This window comes from Piliocolobus tephrosceles, chromosome 10 (genome assembly GCF_002776525.5).
Source record: "Piliocolobus tephrosceles isolate RC106 chromosome 10, ASM277652v3, whole genome shotgun sequence".
Classification (NCBI taxonomy): domain Eukaryota; kingdom Metazoa; phylum Chordata; class Mammalia; order Primates; family Cercopithecidae; genus Piliocolobus; species Piliocolobus tephrosceles.
In genome coordinates, this window is record NC_045443.1 from 39,076,019 (window position 1) to 39,093,575 (window position 17,557).

The following is a 17,557-nucleotide window of genomic DNA, read 5'->3' on the forward strand; positions in this document are numbered from 1 at the left end:
TTAGCCAGGCATAGTGGCAGGTGCCTAAAATCCCAGCTACTCAGGAGGCTCAGGCAGGAGAATAGCTTGAACCCAGGAAGCGGAGGTTGCAGTGAGCCAAGATTGTGCTTGGGAAACACAGCAAGATTTCATCTCAAAAATAAAAGTCTTTAACCACGTATCACCTACTAACACACCAACCACAAACACATAAACGTATGCCAATCATTGACATTAATAATGTTAATTTTAAACACTTGTACAAAAGAAATATAGCAAATTTTTAAAGAAACTTTTAAAATAATTGCCTAAAAATGGCCGTCATTGAAATAAAACTATTTCTATTCAAAAGAAAAAAATCCCTCCAAAAGAAATTTCTTCAAGCTCATATGAAGATATTATATTCCTTTTAACTGAATGAATACATATTAATCAATACATATTCATCATATTCATTTTATTGTGCCACAGCAGTGATGACTTCTAACACTAGTAACTACACTAGCAGGTACTTGCTACAGATACATTTTAATACCCTTTACCATCATGCTTCTAAATAATCACCTCCTTCCTTCAAGAAACTTATGATTTCATGATTCTTCATTCTATGGAAACAAAGAAAGTGTATAGCTTTTCCTTTAAGAATACTAACTGACCACTGAATAAACGAAAGAAAACAAAAACAAAAAAAGGGATAAAACGGTCTGTAAAATCATTCTACAAAATCAAATTCAAAATGTAATTCTAACGAAAATCTTGTATTTCAATCCTGTTATGAGGTCATATTTGTATTTGTTAGGGTTGACAACACACCTGTCAAGATTGTCAAGATCTGTGCTAGATTCTTACTTAAATTTAAGATACAAATTGCCTTGGGTAAATGCAAGCATTTTTTCTATAAATTTGAATTAAGTACAACAGTAATAAATTCATTCACTTTTAAATGACCCATTCAAACAGGGGTACTACACAGACCTCCATTTCTAATTGGAATAAATATCAGAAAAGGGTCATCTAAGTAACTTTTCTAGTTTACTAGACTCCTAGTCACTGGAGTAAGTACATAGCACAAAGGTCTTACATGTTTATAGTGATAAAACAGATCAAGGAGCAATAATGCAAATATTTTATTCTAATGGTATAAGCTAATATAAAAGATGTCATTAAGAGGCTTGGCACTGTGGCTCACACCTGTAATCCCAGCACTCTGGGAGTCCAAGGCGGGCCTTTCTCTCACTGTCCAGATATCTTGCTTTGGGGCGAACAAGCTGTCACGTTCTGAGCCTATAGAAAAAGACAAGCCCACATAGCAATAAACTGATGTCTTTGGCCAACAGCCAGATGCCTGAGGCCTGACAACAGACCTGTGAGTTAATGTGGAAGCAGGTGTTCTAAGGTCTGCTGACAACCACATGAGTGAGCTTGCAAACGGATCCTTCCTCAGTTGAGCCCTAAGATGACTGCAGGCTTCTGAGAGAAAAAGTGGGAAAAAGAACAAAATTCTATTATATTATTTAAATTAATCTGACCAGATTTTGAACCCTTATATTACTTTTCAAGTCAATTCTTAATTGCCATCTCTAAAGTGAATAATTTCTGTATAAAACTGATTTTATAAAACAATGACAAATTTTTCTAACATCACAAATTTCAATTGTCTCAAGCCAACTTGAGTGGCTCCAAATGTCTCATTTTCCTTCCTTAGGAAAAGTCATCCTTTTTTACTTCCATTGAATAAATAACTTTTTAAAATAGAAATTCCTCTTTTACATTTCAACATATTCATGCAAATCATTCTGCTTTAATAATTTCATTATCATTTTAAAAGTACATATAAAACCATAAGTACTGAAATGCCATACCTTAAAAAGTCTTCATTGTGTGTATATTAATGACCTTTTTATGGAAACATAAAAGTATTAGTAACAGTAAGGAACAAACTCATTCTCTTTTATCTAATCTCAAAATATTAATGCCCCATTATCTTTCACCTAATTAGAAGAATAGCCCAACTAGTCTTTCTATTTACACATTACTGCAGGCTGCCAGTCCATTCTCCTTACAGAAGCCACAGAGCACTTCTACACTTAAATTCATTAAATGGCTTCTCATTACACTTCCAATAAAATCTCAATGTCACATTATTTACAACTAAATTGTGATCTGGCATTTTACTCACTTGTTCACCTTCATCTGATGCCACTCACCCTCTGCCTCACTATCACTAGTCTCTGCTCAATGTAAAACAAACTAACCAAAGGGCTTCCAACTTGCTGTTAACCATAACTCTTTCACAAATACCTCCTCTTATCCCTTTTTATGAGATAGGGTTTGGCTTTTGCCCAGGCTGGAGTGCAGTGGCACAATTTCAGCTCACTGCAACCTCCCCTTCTTGGGCTCAAGCCATTCTCCTAACTCAGCCTTCCAAGTAGCTGGGAAACCAGGTGCATGCTACCATGCCCGGCTAATTTTTGTACTTTTTGTAGAGACAGGGTTTGCCACATTCCCAGCCTGGTCTCGAACTCCTGAGCTCAAGTGATCCAATGGCCTCAGCCTCCCAAAGTGCTGGGATTACAGGTGTGAGCCGCCATGCCCAGCCTCCTCTTATCCATCTGCTTTCTGATTAAATGCCACCCATTCACAGAAGCCTCTCCTCTTCACCTATTTCAAGTAATTCCTGTCATTGCCACAGTTTGCAATGATTTTTTCTTTTTGTATTTTTTGTTTGCAACTTAAATTCCGTGAGGGCTGGCCGGGCACAGTGGCTCACGCCTGTAATTCCAGCACTTTGGGAGGTTGAGGCGGATGGATCACTTGAGGTCAAGAGTTCGAGACCAGCCTGGCCAACATGGTAAAACCCCTTCTCTACTAAAAATACAAAAATTAACCAGGTGTGGTGGCTGGCGCCTGCAGTCCCAGCTACTCAGGAAGCTGAGGCAGGAGAATCGTTTGACCCTGGGAGGCAGAGGTTGCAGTGAGCTGAGATGGCACCAATGCACTGCAGCCTGGGCAACAGAGCATGACTCCTCCATCTTAAATAAATTAATTAAATTAATAAATAAACAAATTTCATGAGGGTAAGGATGTGTCTTGTTCTCTTTTGTAACTCCATTACCCGGCCCAACACCTGCCTCAAAATAGCATTTTAATGTTTAATGGTTAATTAAAATACTTGTGAAATTCAAAAGTCACTCACTGATTTTTAGTTCTAGAGTCTTTCTAGATTCTATAGACTCTAGAATAAGAAAGAGTATTCCTTTCTTATTCTGCCTATGTTCTAAATAACTTTGCTATTCAGCACTCCTGAAACCTGAATCTTTAGGCATTGTAAATCATATGAAATCCACTGTAGGCTGGGTGCAATGGCTAACACCTGTAATTCCAGCATTTTGGGAGGCTGAGGTGGGAGGATCCCAAGAGCCTAGGAGTTCAAGACCAGCCTAGGCAACATGGTGAGACCTCATATATATAAAAAATTGAAATAAAAAAAAAAAAAAAATCCAGTGTACTTCACAGATAGCTGTTACTTTATAGAACAAATGAAGTTTTAAAAGAAGTTCTATGATTTGCTTGGTTAACCAATCATTAAAGAGTGCTATGATTCATTCCTCCTAAAAACAGAAAATGAAGGTTTCTTGAAACCACACATATTCCCTCACAATTAAGTATGCAATCTCCCAGGAGTTTTCAAAGCTACCATACAGTGGCCGGGCGCAGTGGCTCACTAGCACTTTGGGAGGCTGAGGCGGGCGGATCACCTGAGGTCAGGAGTTCAAGACAGCCTCGCCAACATGGCGAAACCCTGTCTCTACCAAAAACACCAAAAAAAAATTAGCCAGGCATGGTGGCGCCTGTAGTCCTAGCTACTTGGGAGGCTGAAGCAGGAGAATCACTTGAAACCAGGAGGCAGAGGTTGCAGTGAGCCGAGATCGTGCCACTGCACTCCAGCAGCCTAGGCAACAGAACGAGATTCCCTCTCAAAAAATAAATAAAGTTACTGTACATTTACTTACCACTTAAATTCCTGACACCAAGAAGGACCCAAAGTTTTGGGATTTTTGTTGTTAATTCTATCACATATTGTAGCTATAATCTAAAGTCATCATTAGAAGCATAGACTTAAAGATAGATATTACTAGATAATTATATCCTTGGGAAACAAAGTTATTACTAACATAATTTTACTCATCTTCCTATCTACCAATATTAACCTGCTTTATTTAGCCTATAAATATAAATCAGAATTATTGTAACATGAAAAGCTGAGGACAAGCACTATGCAGAATTATTATCTTGTTACAACTTAAAAATACAAATCTAAATGCCAGACTTACTAAAACAAATATTACATGGAACTTGAGAGAAAAATTAAGATTCTGTCTGATGAAAGTAAAAGCCATTGGACATGGCTGAACACACCCCCCTCTTTTTGAAAATATCCTCTTCCTTCTGTTTCTGTATTGTTACACTCTCCCGGCTTTCTTACTCCCTATTGATTTTCTTTTCCTTCTCCATTTCTTTCTTCTTCTTTGTGGGATGCTCTTCTCCTATCACTGTAAAAAAATAAAGATGTTCCTCAAAAGTCTCTCCTAGGTCTCTTTTCTCATGGTATGCAATCTATTCCCTCCCTCATCTGTCTTATCTGCTTCTACAGCTTCAACTCAAATCATGTGTACTAATGACTATCAAATATGTCTTTACAGCCCTTTCCTCCTTCCTAAGCCTTACCCAACATATCCAAACTGCTTCACAGATCTTCCCTCTCAGATTTTCCCCAGGCACCCCAAATTCAACAAATCTATAGGTAAACTATTACCTTCCCCTAAACCTGTCTTCCTATTTGCTATCTCAGTGAGAACACACACCACTCACTCAATTGCTTAAGCCAGAATCCTAAGATTCATCCTTGATACCTCCCCTTCACTACAACCCAACTTCCTCCCTCCCACAACCATATCCAATCAACCATCAAGTCCTACAGATCTCTCCTAAACACATCTATACATTCATTTCTCTCTCCTATCTGGCATCCCCCTTGTTCAGGACATTAGTGCCTCTTGCCTAGACTATCAAAATGGCTGCCACTAAATGGTTTCTCTGCCTCTAGTTAAGATTCAGCAAGTAAGCAAGCATGACACAAGAGAGAATAAAATCTATCAGCTGTGGTTTCCATCATGCATTATATTGATGGTAAAAGAAAACATTTTTAAAACTGCTGATAATTGAACATGCAGGTAGCTTAGACCGACGTAAGTTCTTCTATCCAGTAAAATGGGTATAATTAAACATATTCCAACTAACTCACAAAAATATGAAATTACATAAATATTCCTTAAAAAAACAAGCAGTGGAAAGCAGTTTAAAGCAGCAACAGAATCAGATATATAATAAAGGGCCTTTTGCAGTTCATTTAAGTATTATCAGTACCTACACAAGGCATTGTGATAGGCATTGAGAATTTTAATATTATTACAATTATCCTTATTATTAACTAAGAAATGTGCTAAATTCATTTCATCACTTATATTTAATTACGACCAAAAAACCACATGAATATGAATGTCAAGGAGGGAATTTAAACTGAAATGTGATAATGGACCAATGGTATGGCCCTCAGGAAGGAAAGAAACAAACACAAAATATTTTCAATACACTGTGTAAATACATCATCACTTTTAGCATAGAATGCTTTAAGAGTAATTGAGAGGACATTCATTCTGACCTAGAGACAAGGGAATGCTTAGCCTTCAGAGATGAAGCCTGAATGATCATAAAGACCATGAAATTGTGGAGGATGGGGAAGTGGAGGGCCGAAGAAACAGCATAATACATAAAAGGGCACAGTGGCCTAAAACAAACCACGACCATGCTCAGACAATCCCAACCTTGAAAACAGATGTATTATTTAACTATGGAAAACAGTAAAAAATTCTGCTTTCACCTGCTTAATTCTTAAGTCTATATATACTGCTTACTCCTATTACACTACCAAAGTACTTTCTAGACGTTAAAACTTACTGGTAAGGTCCAAATTTTTATGTGACAGTCTACATGAGGCCACTAGGAAACACACACACACACACACACACACACACATTGATGATTATCGATGTCATCAAGGCTTAGGTATTTCACGGTATTTCAGATTACTGCAGTTATAAAGCTGGGTGCACACAATTACCAACCACAGTGATATGCATTTATACATTTCCCTTTTTGACTTATGAATATGGTTTGCCTGCTTTTAACTGTTGTATCTGCATGACTGTTAGTATACCTGAGTATCTATGCTTGCAAAAATGTTTTGCCTATTTTACTGCATAAAATGGCCTATGAATTGTTCTGTTTTTATCTGTTTCTCAAATAAATCCCCTTTTTAAAATCTATGTGTCTTTTAAAAAATGTATTATTTTTTCCAGAATACATTTTTGGGATTTTGACCTTTTAGGATTGTGATTTGGGGGATTTTAGACTTTAAGGATGTTGATTTTTCAAGATTTCAACATTTGAGATTATGGCATTCAGGACCGTATCTTTTGGGATTATGGTTGTCTCCCAAAATAATCTTATTAAATGTTATCAAAATGTATTATTTGACAGCATTATAAATTTAACAAATGTTTCATCTGTAAGTTATAGTACTCATTACTAATTTAATCAGTCGATTACGCAGCTCTGAGCCTTACTAATTTTGGTCCTTAAACAGAACAAATGTGTCTAAGAAGATGAGTAGGGGGAGAAAAGGAAAGATATAGGGAAGGAGGGAAAGAGAAAGGGCTTTCAAGAAAGAAAGCTTCAAATCTCTCCTGCCACCCTACAAAACTCACTAATAGCTCTTCTTTTTGAAATGTGACGGTAGGTAGTCCAGTCACAATTAACCTAGCCTGAGATGAACAGAATTTGAGTGGTAAAACAGGGCAGTGATTTTCCACAAAAAATGTTTTGCAAAACACATAAAATAAAAATTAAGAGAAATCCTAATAAAATATATAATAGTATAAATGATCTGGATGAAGTGAAGTGTGAAGTGGGCAACCACAGAGCCCCACTTGCTTGCTCCCACTGAGCCAATTCCATGAAACCACAGGGATCCAGTCAACACAATTTGAAACCACTGGGCCCTCCTGAGGGAAAGTCAGGTCTCTTCTACCCCAAAAAGCTTGTTACTTGATTCTAACAGGCAAACCTCTCTCCTCTTTACCCTCTTATTTCCTGAAGCCTGCTCTTTCACAGGAGGCTTCCCAAACATGTCCTTCGATGAGCTGGTTGAAGGAATGTACAGCTGTGTACAGATATTGGGAGCAGCGGTAAGAGATAGGAGGTATAACAGAGAAAGTATTTTTGGATATGAGAGTTCATTAAGCTCATTCAAAGAAGTATCTGCTAAACAGAAAGGGGGACCAGAGATATAGACACAGAGAGATGCCCACATACCCACATTCCTGTACACATATGCATGCCAAGCACATACCTATACATACAACCCTGCCTGCACACACACATGCACACACAAAAACGTGAGGGAAAAGCTCTTTGGAAAAAGCAGCTCTAAGTGGGATGAAAACTTCAGACCCCTGTCCACCTCATTATCTTATCTGGAAAAAAGAGAGCAGTGTTTCTCAAACTTTAATGTGCATATAAATAACCCAAAGATCCTATTAAAGTGCAGGTTCTGATTCAGTAAGTCCTCAGTAAGGCCTGAGATTGTACGTTTCTAACAAGCTCCCAGGTGATGCTAACGCCACTGGTCTGTGGACCACACTTTGATAGCAAACTCCTACATAACAGCACATCTCCACACTATATTAAAATTGAAAAACAAAGTTCCCTGGTAAAAATAAGACTCAGAACTGCTCAATTAAATAAGACAAAACAAACTGGAGCCTTCTCAGAGACTGGAGGACTTCTCAGAGACTTAGAGGACCAAGATGAGGTGAGAATGGTCATGAGAGGGTCCTAAAATGGTAAAAAGTCTACTCTTTTCCCATTCTTCCAATGAGAGATACCTCAAGTTTCACTTTTAAATGCTAATATCTATGCAAAACTACAGAGTGGAAACACAACATTTTAGAAGTAGCTAACTTCTGACTGGAATGATAATATGAAGATAATCATTACTATCTTCTTCCTTATACTTCCTTAAATCTTTAATGTATACATAATACTTCAATAATCATGAGAAAAAGAATTATTATCTTAAGGAAAAAATAAAATTCCATCCCCCCCACAACCCAGATTCTTTACATTAGCATTTAGAAAAATTACTTTATTCAGACTTAAATAAAACATAAAAGATATTCTAGTAAAGGAAGAACTGTTGGTGAAATAAATAAAAAGTGAAGCAATCATAACATTTTAGAAGGTAGGCTAGAAATAAATATTAGTGCAGAGACTTTGGGATCTAGGGGGACAAAAGATCAATAGCAAAAATGGATGGAACAAAGAAGAAAGCAGCCCAAAATCACTTTGCCTATTCCACGAATGCACCAAGAGCTTTACCTGTTGAGCAACTACCTCCCTGGCATAAAAATCATCTACTTGCTGCCATTCTGGGTTGACTGTCCCTAGTATATTCTATAAAAGTAAAGTATAATGTTGTGCAAAGGAACTCTGATCAGGGTTACAACACGTAAAGATGAAATGGTTTAATTCATATGTCTAAAAATTGTCAGGGAGCTATACAAACTTTACATCATACATACACACACACCCAGTCATTCACACATTCACATATAATCAAAGTGATTATATTATTATCAGTGATTCTTAATATTTGTATCACAAATGAAAGAGAGAAATATACTTACTGGTATTTCTCCTGAGAAACACTATGGTATCAAAGAAGTGAGGATATACAGCAAAATAAAAGTTGTTATAAAAGACATAAAAATTAAGTTTGTTAACATCTGTACTTCAAAAATATTAGTAAATATAGGAAAAAAGTCATTTTATTCTTTATTCACCATACAATTAGCCTAGATTTTTAACATTTAGTGGTTGTTTTTAAGTTCTTATATTATTTATAAGCAGTAGGTCTAATGTTAGAAACTGTCAAGGGGTATACCACCAGATTTAGGTATAGGGAAAATAAGAAGAAGAAATCCTTAAGAAATTACTTGCTAGCAAATTTAATTAAATGCTACCACAGCAAGCTTATAAAAAGGGACTGGAGGCCAGGCATGGTGGCTCACACCTGTAATCTCAATACTTTGGGAGGCTGAGGCAGGAGGGGTGCTTGAGGCAAAGTTTGAGACCAGGCTGGGCAACATAGCAACACCTCATCTCTACAAAAAATTTTAAAATTACCTGGGTGTGATGGAGCACACCTGTAGTCTTAGCTACTTGGGAGGCTGAGGCTTGAGCCCAGGAGTTTGAAGTTACAGTAAGCTATGATCGTACCACTACACTCTGGCCTGGGTGACAGAGTAAGACTCTGTCTCTTAAAAAAAATTTTTTTTAAGGGACTGGAAATTCAGATTTCTAAATCTCACACTGATCAACTATTGACCCAAGTCACAATACTTCTGGCCTGTTTTCTTATCTATCAAGAGGATACGAGGCTAGAGCCATGAGTTCCAACAAATAGAAAAGACCTCAACCAGCAGATTGCTAAATATTATGTTAGTTCCCCAAGTTCCACAATTAAGAATCCTCCAAACGTAGCTGAAAATCCCAACAAGAAGGTTTTGAAAACAGTAGCAGTCTCAGTCCATTTCAAAAGTTTAATACAAGCCTCTCTACTCCAAATCTCTCAAGATCTTCCCTCTGAAGATGCTGTTATCCGTCTATCATTAAGGTTTCAAGTAATAAAAACTTGTCTGGCTCAGGATGTGACTAAATACTCCAGAAACACTTCAAAGGTTCCTTTTAGCTCTAAACTTCTCAGTAATTCTGTAATTTCCCACAATAAACAATATTACAGAATGAAGTACACACACAATCTTTTAAAACATGATTATAAATCACAGCTCATGTAACAAAAGGTACAGTTTTAACAACCATGAAAGCCAATAAACAAAAAACTGTAGGTGTTCAACAAATATTTGTTAAATAAATAATTATTCTAAGCTATGAAGATTTAAGGAAAACATACCTTAAAGGAAAAAAGACTAAGGTTTCACCAAATCCTTGAATGAAAACTTGATATTCCACAGAATGATAATCTTTCTACCAAGTATGTTGGCCCTATATCTAATCTTGAAGAAAAGAGAAATAAGCAAAAAAACCTTTCATTCAACTAGTATAGTTGTATCAACCTCTTTATTAAAGACAAAGGAGTGAAAAGATCAACCAGTAATCATATAACCCAGGCTTCAATCTAGGCTCTAACATTAATTCGCTGACTAGTGGACCATCTTCCTCACCAGCCATACAGGGGACGGTTTGATGAGCAAATAGAAGGATATAGAGGAAAGCGCTCTCAATACAGTAAAGCACTTCACAAATGTGCTTACATAAAAGGGCAGGATCGTTAAATTTATATATATTCAATACTTGAAAAATCATCCCAGGAATCATCTATATTGTAAATAATTTTATGCTAGAGCTACATTAAGTTTAATATATGTTTCATAAGTTATCTATTTTATTGGTTATATTGGCAATGATCGCCAGCATATTTTTTTTCTTTCAAAAGCATTGTTGAGAAGATTAAATGGTTTTAATTCTCATTGTTGAGAAGATTAAATGGTAAAGCCATTATCACAGTGGCTGACACACAGTAAGTGCTCAGTAAATAGTGGCCATTACTGTTAAAGAATAAATGGTGGCTTGTAATTTATTGCTGCCAAATTCTTTTTTTTTTTTTTTTTTTTTTTTGTTACTGTTGGTAGTTTCTGGTGTTGGAAACTCAGTAAAAGCTGTGTCTTTCATTATCTGCCACTTGTGCAGTGCTTTACTGTGCTCAGAATGTTTTCCTATATACACTTTAATTTGCTCATCAAACAACCCTATGCAACTGGTGAGGAAGGTAAAATCCAGTCACAGAATTAATATTAAAGCCTAGATTGAAACCCGAGTTGTCTGACAGAGGTTCATAAAACTATCATAGTTGGGTGAAAGGTTTCTTTGCTTATTCCTCTTTCCTTCAAAGTTACATATAAAGCCAGCATACTATGTAGGAAGTTTCAGTCTACTGAAATTTTACGTCAATTATATAACTATCATCTTAAAAACAGCAATTTCTTTTAAAAAAAAATACACACACACACACATACACAAATGAATAAAGAAAAGGCTTTACCCAGCAATGAAATGCCAGCTGTTTCAAAGAACATAATTTGGCTGAAATTTCTTAGGGGAGACAGTAATCAAACTGGAAATTGGCAACGATGTTAAAGCACATTTTACCAAAAGTGCTTTATTTATATTTATTTATTTGTACTGATGGGGTCTCGCTATGTTGCCCAGGCTAGTCTTGAACTCCTAGGCTCAAGTAATCCTCCTGCCTCAGCCTGCGAAAGTGCTGGGATTACAGGTGTGAGCCACCTCACCCCACCAAAAGTGCTTTATTAATAATGGCCACATGCGGCCATAAAAAAGGATGAGTTCATGTCCTTTACAGGGACATGGATGAAACTGGAAACCATCATTCTCAGCAAATTAACACAGAAACAGAAAACCAAACACCAAATGTTCTTACTCATAAGTGGGAGCTGAACAATGAGAACACATGGACACAGGGAGGGGAACATCACACGCTGGGGCCTGTCGGGGAGTGGGGGGGCAAGGGGAGGCAGAGCATCAGGACAAATACCTAATGCATGCAAGGCTTAAAACCTAAATGATGGGTTGATAGGTGCAGCAAACTACCACAGCACATGTGTATCTATGTAACAAACCTGCACTTTCTGCACATGCATCCCAGATGTTAAAGTAAAATAAATAATAGCCACAACAATAACTGATTTCATATAAGCACAGACTTCTCCAAAAACTAGAATTATGTTGGAAAATCCATTCTCAACTCCTTGCATTTACTCACTAGCAAATATTACCTATCTTCTGTGCTAGAATTCAAACCCTTAAAGGCTAGAATTGGGTTTCATCCACAATTTTGTAATCCTAGCATAATTCATTGCATATTTTCCCAGTAAGCATGCATTTATAATATATTTTAGTTTCTGATAGGCCCTTGATGTCTACCTTAACTACCTTAACTTTAAAAATCATTCAAAAGAAAACTAACAATTTAGGTGAAGAATACAATATATTTATTTTATTATACTTTAGTTCTGGGATACATGTGCAGAACCTGTAGGTCTGTTACATAGGTATACATGTGCCACAGTGGTTTGCTGCACTCATCAACCTGTCATCTACATTAGGTAATTCTCCTAATGCTATCCCTCCTCTAGTCCCCCACCCCAGTACAGGCCCCAGTGTGTGATGTTCCCCTCCCTGTGTCCATGTGTTCTCATTGTTCAGCTCCTACTTATGAGTGAGAATATGTGGTGTTTGGTTTTCTGATCCTGTGTTAGTTTGCTGAGAATGATGGTTTCCAGTTTCATCTATGTCCCTGCAAAGGACATGAACTCATCGTTTTTATGGCTGCATAGTATTCCATGGTGTATATATGCCACATTTTCTTTATCCAGTCTATCATTGATGGGCATTTGGGTTGGTTCCAAGTCTTTGCTTTTGTGAACAGTGCTGCAATAAACATATGTGTGCATGTGTCTTTACAGTAGAATGATTTATAATTCTTTAGGTATATAACCAGTAATGAGACTGCTGGGTCAAATGGTATTTCTGGTTCTAGATCCCTGAGGAATCACCACACTGTATTCCACAATGGTTGAACTAATTTACACTCCCACCAACAGTGTAAAAGCATTCCTTTTTCTCCATATCCTCTCCAGCATCTGTTGTTTCCAGACTTTTTAATAATTGCCATTCTAACTGGCATAAGATAGTATCTCATCGTAGTTTGATGTGCATTTCTCTAACGACTAGTGATGAGTTTTTCAAGTTTGCTGGCCACATAAATGTCTTCTTTTGAGAAGTGTCTGTTCATATCCTTTGCCCACTTTTTGATGGGGTTTTTTTTCTCATAAATTTGTTTAAGTTCTTTGTATATTCTGGATATCAGATGGACAGATGGCAAAAAATTTTCTCCAATTCTATAAGTTGCCTGTTCACTCTGATGATAGTTTATTTTGCTGTGCAGAAGCTGTTTAGTTCAGTAAGATCTCATCTGTCAATTTTGGCTTTTTTTGCCGTTACCTTTGGTGTTTTAGTCATACAGTCTTTGCTTATGTCTATGTCCTGAATGATATTGCCTAGTTTTCTTCTAAGGTTTTTATGGTTTTAGGTCTTATGTTTAAGTCTTTAACCCATCTTGAGTTAATTTTGTCTAAGGTGTAAGGAAGGGATCCAGTTTCAGTTTTCTGCATATGGCTAGCCAGTTACCCAACACCATTTATTAAAGAGGGAATCCTTTCCCCAGTGTTTGTTTTTGTCAGGTTTGTCAAAGATCAGATGGTTGTAGATGTGTGGCGTTATTTCTGAGGCCTCTGTTCTGTTCCATTGGTCTATATCTCTGTTTTGGTATCAGTACCATGCTGTTTTGGTTACTGTAGCCTTGTAGTATAGTTTGAAGTCAGGTAGCATGATGGCTCCAGCTTTGATATTTGTTTTGTTTTGTTTTTCCATAGGATTGTCTTGGGTATACAGGCTCTTTTTTGGTTCCCTATGAAATTTAAATTAGTTTTTTTAATTCTGTGAAGAAAGTCAATGGTAGCTTGATGGGGATAGCATTGAATCTATAAATTACTTTGGAAGTATGGCCATTTTTACAATACTGATTCTTCCTATCTATGAGAATGGAATGTTTTTCCACTTGTTTGTGTCCTCTCTTATTTCCTTGAGCAGTGGTTTGTAGTTCTCCTTGAAGAGATCCTTCACATCCCTTGTAGATATTTTATTCTCCTTGCAGCAATGGAATATACAATATATTTCTTAATATGCTGTACACTTTCACGACTTCATTAGTTTTAGTAACGAAATACTTCATTTTTAGCTATATTATATAAACTTCAACAATCTGAAAAATAAGACCTAATAAGTGCCCACAAATGAGATCATAATAATAATACACAACTTGCCAAAGCTGTTCCTTAAAAATGCTAAGGTGTTCATGTACAATATCAGCCTTGAAATAATGCTAAAAAACAGTTGGGTGCAGTGGCTCATGCCTGTAATCCCAACATTTTGGAGACCAAGGTGAGAGTATTGCTTTGGCCCAGGAGTTCGAAACCAGACTGGGCAACATAGGGAGATACCCCCTTTACCAAAAATTTAAAAATTAACCAGACGTGGTGGCACACTCCTATAGTCCCAGCTACTTGGGAGGCTAAGGTGGGGGGACCACTTGAACCAGGGAGGTTGAGACTGCAGTAAGCTATATCCACACCACTGCACTCCACCCTGGGCAATAGAGTGAAACCCTGTCTCAGAAAATAAATAAATAAATAAACGATTTATACCTACAACTTAGAGACAAAAAAGTTTGATAACATTTTTACAAACATAATGTTCAAAATTATTGGAAAAGCAATATCACGTGTCATAGCAATAGTCAAATTTGCCTAAACATTAATTGAAAACATTCAAATATCTACAATACTTTAGGTATTTTATTAGCTTCTAGGAATACCAAAGTGAGTAAGACGGTCTCTGCCCTGTAAGGCAGGTAAGTGTCTAGACAATTGTACTACAATGTAGTGATTCGCCAGGAATAATTACATATACATACAGCCATGCATCATTTAATGACAGGGATATGTTCTGAAAAATGCATCGTTAGGTGATTTCATCGTGGGAACATCACAGAATGTACTTATACAAACCCAGATGGTACAGCCTACTACGTACCTAGGCTATATGGTAGAGCCTATTGCTCTGAGGCTACAAACCTGTACAGGATGTTACTATACTGAATGCTGCAGGTAATTGTAACACCACAGTAAATATTTGTACTTAAACATAGAAAAAGTAGAGTAAAAATATAGTAGTATAATTTTATGGGACTGTATACGTGGTCCCCCACTGACCAAAATGTCATTATGGAGTGCATGACTGACTCTACTACATAGAATCAGTATGATACTAAGGGGTGGAGGGATAGTAATCCTAGAGGGCCTCTTTGAAAAGTGCCATATGGTGGCTCACACCTGTAATCACAGCACTTTGGGAGGCTGAGGCAGGCAGATCACGAGGTCAGGAAATGGTGACCATCCTGGCCAACATGGTGAAACCCTGTCTCTACTAAAAATACAAAAATTAGCTGGGTAGGGTTGCGCACACCTGTAATCCCAGCTACTCAGGAGGCTGAGGCAGGAGAATCGCTTGAATCTGGGAGGCAGAGATTGCAGTGAGCCAAGATCGTGCCATTGCACTCCAGCCTGGCGACAGAGCGAGACTCTGTCTCCAAAAAAAAAGAAAAAGAAAAAGAAAAGTACCACATGATAAAAATAATTCAGTGCTGATACAACACAGGATTGGGATAAGCAGCAGGAAATGAAGCTAGGAAGGTAGTTTAGGGATAGATTATTATTATAGCCTTGAACACTATACTCAGGATTTCAGCTTTTATTCAGCAGCCACTAATAGGATTCAATTGTTTTTTAATATACAGGGACCAACATAATCAGACAGGTTTCAAAGAAGACAATGAAGATAGTGTTAGTAGCATTCCAAAGGAGAGACCAATTTGTCCAACAGTTCATGAGAGAAGTGATATGGGCTTCTGAACTGTAACTACATAAACTGGAAAAAGGATAGATTTAAGAGAAAAATCCAGAGAAAAGACAAGAAGGATGACCACAAGTTAGAATCAAAGTTGAGACAATGATGGTTTCTAGCTGAGGTTTCAGAAAGGAGTTCATGCCACATACAAAGTAGAGAATATACAGATGACAGGTTTGGAGACGCAGAAATGGGTTTCAGAAATATACATAGAAATCTATGAAAAAGGAGTGTTAGAGACATCGAGGAAGGAGAGTTTTTGTTTTTTGTTTTTCTTAATATGGGTCATATATCGATGTTTACTATATTAGAAATAAAAACTGATAAAAATCTAAATATATAAGTTCATTTAAAAAATAAACACATCACATATTAAATGACATATTATTATTTTAAGAACTTATTATTTTCCAAAACAAAGATATTTTGTGTGAAGAGTGGCACTGTATATTTTTGCAAACCTCTAACATCTGGCTTAGTAGAAGACATCTGGATTGTCACATCTGTCTCAGCATTCAATTTGTTGCAATACGCTGTTTTAGTCCAAAAATATTAAGAAAATCTGCACTCTCACAGATATATAGTTGAAAAGAGATAAGTAGCTTAATAGCATTTTTTGATAATTACAGCTGTTATTCTTTGATACTACATAAAAACAGTTGTTTCTCAAAGGTTAGTGCAATGTGAAATCTGAAACCACATCAATGAAGTTTATAGTGTTCCCTTAAAATCTGTTGGTGTTTTGTACTTCGAATGGATTACCCATTACAGTTTTATAAAATCAAACATTGGTAACTAGGAACAATTTGTTTGCTGAGTTATGCGTATTTTCCAAATGCTGACACATTCCATGGTAAAATGTCAAAAATTACATTCATTGATATCACCACTAATCTTCTCATAAAAGTCTTTATACACAGAAACTCTAAAGCTCATTGTTGCTACAAATTTTCAAAAATTCTAATTTTCACTTGAGTGATTATCACTGGCAACATATACTCTCAAATGTTTTCCTTGAAGTGATATACTTCTTGAATATATTCACTTTCAAGAAAATATATGCTAAATATCCAAGTCTGAATAACTATGGTATTTCAGGTAGTCTTTCAAGTAAAAATGATGTATGACAAAAAGACTAGTTCTGCTTGCAAGACAAACTACACACGTGCTTTCCCTTAACTGCTATACTTTGGTATACAGTGTAAGTGCTTTATGTGTAGTTCCCATTTTGTCAGACAAAATATTTTTTAAAATATGAGATGTAATAAAATTAGTAAATTTTACTGCTTCAAGGATATTCTTAATTCAAACTGGCATTATTCTTACTGCATTCATGTACATGGTGGTGAATATTACAATGAAGATAGCAACTTGGTGCCACTGCTTTGATTCACGCTAAAGTGCTGGCAGTTTTACCCACCATTGCCTCTGCACCATCACACTGAAAAAAGCAAATAACATCTTCATATTATTATAAAAACAGTGTGAACCTCATAGAAAGGTTCAACTAAAAAGATATCAGGGACTCTCAGTGTCCCTCAGACTATACTTTGAAAACCACTCTGATATCCGGACTATACAAACACTAATCACTTGTAAAATTTACCCACATACAATTAACCAGTGTGAGTCCTCTAAGACAGTGGACAAAAAACAAACAAGTAAGAAACCTCCTAGAATAAGGAGTCTCTGAACAACTAAATGGTTGCTAGAAAGGCTCCTCAGATAGACAGGAGGGGGCTCAGGAACCCTGCATTTGTTTAAAAAGGACTTACGTAGATGGTCCTCAATTTTTTTCTCCCATTCCTACACAAAAGGTCTAGGAGAATCA

General features: G+C 36.6%; 1 protein-coding gene across 10 annotated transcripts in view; it reads right to left on the reverse strand.

Moving 5' to 3' along the window:
• Window positions 1–17,557, reverse strand: part of YAF2 (YY1 associated factor 2) — a 79,367-nt gene that overhangs the window by 55,923 nt on the left and 5,887 nt on the right. For 2 of the 10 annotated variants that reach the window (XR_002724598.1, XR_002724599.1), the window contains exons 4-6: window positions 4,399–4,532; window positions 1,842–1,875; window positions 1,344–1,449 (exon numbers count right to left, since the gene is read on the reverse strand). The exons of 4 other annotated variants lie outside the window; for them this stretch is intronic. The gene's annotated coding sequence lies outside the window, so the exon portion shown is untranslated. Of the gene's footprint in view, window positions 1–1,343; window positions 1,450–1,841; window positions 1,876–4,398; window positions 8,755–8,786; window positions 9,270–17,557 lie in introns of those variants that run through there. 4 more of the 10 variants (XR_002724602.1, XR_002724601.1, XR_002724603.1 and 1 more) reach the window with 4 other exon arrangements.